This window comes from Nerophis lumbriciformis, linkage group LG26 (genome assembly GCF_033978685.3).
Source record: "Nerophis lumbriciformis linkage group LG26, RoL_Nlum_v2.1, whole genome shotgun sequence".
Lineage (NCBI taxonomy): Eukaryota > Metazoa > Chordata > Actinopteri > Syngnathiformes > Syngnathidae > Nerophis > Nerophis lumbriciformis.
In genome coordinates, this window is record NC_084573.2 from 28502501 (window position 1) to 28507500 (window position 5000).

The following is a 5000-nucleotide window of genomic DNA, read 5'->3' on the forward strand; positions in this document are numbered from 1 at the left end:
GGTCGAAATCCATCCATACAATCGGGTACGGATTGACGTAAAATCAAGCGGTCCCGTATTTCGATAGCTTTTATTTGTTGTTGCACGTGACGTCACCTCTGATTGCAGACTAAACACTTGGCGAGGAAACCAGCGGCACTCAGCCAAACTGCTTGGAGGTAATGCTAAAATGCTTGCATTGTACAAGACGCTCAAATGTACTGTACGGCCCCACTTTTCCAAAATATTATCTTGTATATTCTCACTTTGCCATATACTTGCACCGATTAGAATTAGCGATTTTACATGGCAAATTTGGTCATCAGAACTAATAACTCAGATGCACAAACGGCTGGCGTGTAATGAATACAATAATTACAGTTGCTAGAATAAATATGTATAAAGTTATCACACAACTCTTATGCTTAAAGGCCGTTGCTATAGTTATTATCAATTGTGCTGAAGTTGTACTTTTCTATCCGTGCAAAGGCACAACGTGTAATCTTCCATTGCGAGTTGTCTCGTATCAGCAGTTTGTTTCCAGACCCTGCCTGCTGACAGCCAAGGACGGACATCGAGTACCGTATTTTTCGGAGTATAAGTCGCACCGGAGTATAAGTCGCACCTGCCGAAAAAGCATAATAAAGAAGGAAAAAAACATATATAAATCGCACTGGAGCCCGGCCAAACTATGAAAAAAACTGCGACTTATAGTCCGAAAAATACGGTACCTCGGCGCGGACAGGACAGACACAGGGCGAGATCACGTGTGTCAGCACATTTCCATTCTGAATAATCATGTATTGTGTCTACTGGGGCTGCTTGCATTACTCCTCCCTTCAGAAGCAGCCTCAGTGATGTTAACTAGGGGCCTCCCAAATAAATAGAGGAGCACGTGGGACTGTGCCTTAGAGCGTAGGGTGAAGCTGTAACTGAGTGTACAGCCCAATACGTCTCTCCTCACGAGCCAAATTCAACTCTGTCTCTGCTTGATTCCTTGCTTCTTGTCTTGTGGAATAGATAGTTCGGTGTTTGAACCTGACAACAGTATAAACGCTTTGTAGGGTGCAACCTAAGACTAGACTGGCAAATTCAACTTGATGGCAAAAGCTACTTCCGGTAACAAACCGTATTCTGTACACTACTACCATCTAATGTCTTAGGATTGCAACTGCATGCAAAAATTACAATATAAACAGAGAGTACCGTATTTTTCGGACTATAAGTCGCAGTTTTTTTTCATAGTTTGGCCAAGCTCCAGTGCAACTTATATATGTTTTTTCCTTCTTTATTATGCATTTTCGGCAGGTGCGACTTATACTCCGGTGCGACTTATACTCCGAAAAATACGGTAAATGGGACAATGAAAAAGGAGGATTACCTCCAAATTCTTCAGGACAACCTAAAATCATCAGCCCGGAGGTTGGGTCTTGGGCGCAGTTGGGTGTTCCAACAGGACAATGACCCCAAACGCATGTCAAAAGTGGTAAAGGAATGGCTAAATCAGGCTAGAAGGTTTTAGAATGGCCTTCCCAAAGTCCTGACTTAAACGTGTGGACAATGCTGAAGAAACAAGTCCATGTCAGAAAACCAACACATTTAGCTGAACTGCACCAATTTTGTCAAGAGGAGTGGTCAAAAATTCAACCAGAAGCTTGCCAGAAGTGCCTTATTGCAGTGAAACTTGCCAACGGACATGTAAGCAAATATTAGCATTGCTGTATGTATACTTTTGACCCAGCAGATTTGCTCACATTTTCAGTAGACCCATAATAAATTCATAAAAGAACCAAACCTCATGAATGTGCTCCAATCACTCTATCACAAAGAAATAAAAGTTGTAGAAATGATTGGAAACTCAAGACAGCCATGACATTATGTTCTTTACAAGTGTATGTCAACTTTTGACCACGACTGTATATATAAAAACAGACACGCTCAATAGTTAATTTGCCCATCTAAGAGCTAATATTTCAGCTCTGCGTGTGTCGTAACGTTTCAACCTCCTGAAAATCCAGCGTCCTCTGAAGTGGACATTTTTGTTTTGCTATTTTTTTATCCAAAATGTTTAACAGTGACAAAATAAATAGTTAAAAAAACACACACTTTTACTGCAGAGGATGCTGGTGCTCAGAAGGATATATATTGTGTGTTTGTGTTCAGGGAATATTTCCCTCCTTTGAGCAAAATAACAAAAATTGAAGTTCCGAGCGGTGACCTTGGTTTTGCTCGAAGACGAAAAAAAAGCAACGATCTCACCCGGTTTCTTATATAATTCGATCTAGTTTTAATGGCGTCAGGATGTACCAGGTGCAGAGTGGTACTGTACAACAGGGGTCCCCAAACTTTTTGACTCCAGGGCCGCATTGGGGTAAAACAATTTGGCTGGGGGCCGCGCTATATATATATATTATATATTAAATATATATATATATATATATATATATATATTATGTAAATGCGTGTGTGTATATGTATATGTAAATGTGTATATATGTATATGTCCATGTATATGAGTATATATGTATATATATATGTATATGTGTATATATGTATATGTGTCTATATGCGTGTATATATATATTATATGTAAATGTGTGTGTATATATGTATAAGTGTATATATATATATATATATATATATATATATATGTGAATATATGTATATGTGTGTGTATATATATACATGTATATGTGTATACATGTATATGTGTATATATATATATATATATGTGTATATATATGTGTGTGTGTGTGTATATATATATATATATATATATATGTATTCATATATATATATATATACTGTATATATATACATATATATATATATATATATACTGTATATATATATATATATTTATATATATATATATATATATATATACACTGTATGTATGTATATATACTGTATATATGTATATATATATATATATACTGTATATATGTATTCATACATATATATTCCTCGCACATTAATTGACTTAAAGAGCGCACTTGCTGCATGTCACGTTATCGATGGTAAAATGCATTTTTAGACAATATGATTTGCCTGAGTGGCTAGGAGATGATAGAAAATGGACTAGTAAGGACACATTTAAAAATAAATAATAATACAAAAAAAATAAAAATAAAACCTTTTTATTTATTTTTTTTTAACTTGGGACTTCCCGCGGGCCGGATTTTGGACGCTGGGGGGGGCCGTATGCGGCCCGCGGGCCGTAGTTTGGGGACCCCTGCTGTACAAGAATGTGCCAAGTTAACTTTCGGTTTCGATATCTGCCAAGGAATGGCAGCAAGATGGACAAAAGTATATGTGGAGAGCGACGTCTGGTTTGCACTTACTCCTTTTATACATCATACATGTTTAATCTTCAATTCTAGTCACCTCTCTTTATTCAGACAACCTTGGGAGGACCCCTCCCTGTGAAAGGGAAGGTCCCCATGTTTGTCATTGTGTCCTAAAATGGCTCGTAATGTTGCAAAGCCTGACTTGCCGGTCCAATCCCTTCCATAATAGAACTCCACATGCTCACACGCTGCAAGTTTTTAGTGTTGTGCGAGCGGAGCGGTGTTTTAAATTGAGTTGTATATTCTCTTGTGTATAAGCAAAAAATCAACTTTTTTATGTACTCAAAGACACGTTGTCCAATTCTATCAGAAATCTGATAGCAATGCATCCTGAAAGTATTGTTGCCATTGCTTTGAGACGTAATGGCCTCAGTGGCAGAGACACAATACACACTTTCTTCTTGGAGATGAATAAAGCAGCCATCAATAGCTATCTTCCCCGGGTGTAGTTACCAGGCAGGTACGCATGCTTTATAGCAACGCACTTGGTACGACCACAGAAACATGAACACTGCTTTTCAACACATGAGGTGTCCTGGCTAGTCCACCAAATTGGTTAAATCTGAAAGTAGGCGATTCGGAGCTACCATGGCAACCACTGAGACCGGCCTCCCTGTGAGGAGCCAGTGCACCTTTCAAATTGGAGTTGCATTGTGTCGCTTTAAGCCAGGGGTGTCAAACTCGGTTTTATTGAGGGCCACATCGCAAATGTGGGTGACTTCAAAGGGCCGGATTAATGACGTGAAAAAACAGATTGAATGACGTTGCAGGCCACATTAATTGATGTAGCGGGCCACTGAATGATGTGGCGGATCCACATTAAATGACGTTGTCGACCATGTTAATGGCAAGGCGAACCACGTTAAATGTTGTGGCGGACCAAGCTATATAATGTTGCGGACCACGTTAAATGTTGTGGCGGACCAAGCTATATAATGTGGCGGACCACGTTAAATGTTGTGGCGGACCAAGTTATATAATGTGTCGGACCACATTAAATGTTGTGGCGGACCAAGCTATATAATGTGGCGGACCACGTTAAATGTTGTGGCGGACCAAGCTATATAATGTGGCAGACCACGTTAAATGTTGTGGCGGAACAAGTTATATAATGTGGCGGACCACGTTAAATGTTGTGGCGGAACAAGTTATATAATGTTGCGGACCACGTTAAATGTTGTGGCGGACCAAGCTATATAATGTGGCGGACCACGTTAAATGTTGTGGCGGACCAAGTTATATAATGTGTCGGACCACATTAAATGTTGTGGCGGACCAAGCTATATAATGTGGCGGACCACGTTAAATGTTGTGGCGGACCAAGCTATATAATGTGGCGGACCACGTTAAATGTTGTGGCGGACCAAGTTATATAATGTGTCGGACCACATTAAATGTTGTGGCGGACCAAGCTATATAATGTGGCGGACCACGTTAAATGTTGTGGCGGACCAAGCTATATAATGTGGCAGACCACGTTAAATGTTGTGGCGGAACAAGTTATATAATGTGGCGGACCACGTTAAATGTTGTGGCGGAACAAGTTATATAATGTGGCGGACCACGTTAAATGTTGTGGCGGCCCACATTAAATGATGTGGCGGACCATGTTAAATGGCGTGACGGACCACATTAATGACGTAGTGGACCATGGCGTGGCAGCCCACATTA

At 39.8% G+C, this 5000-nt stretch overlaps 1 long non-coding RNA gene across 5 annotated transcripts in view; it reads right to left on the bottom strand.

The window, feature by feature from the left end:
* Positions 1-5000, bottom strand: part of LOC133623727 (uncharacterized) — a 234335-nt gene that overhangs the window by 68357 nt on the left and 160978 nt on the right. The window lies entirely within an intron of this gene.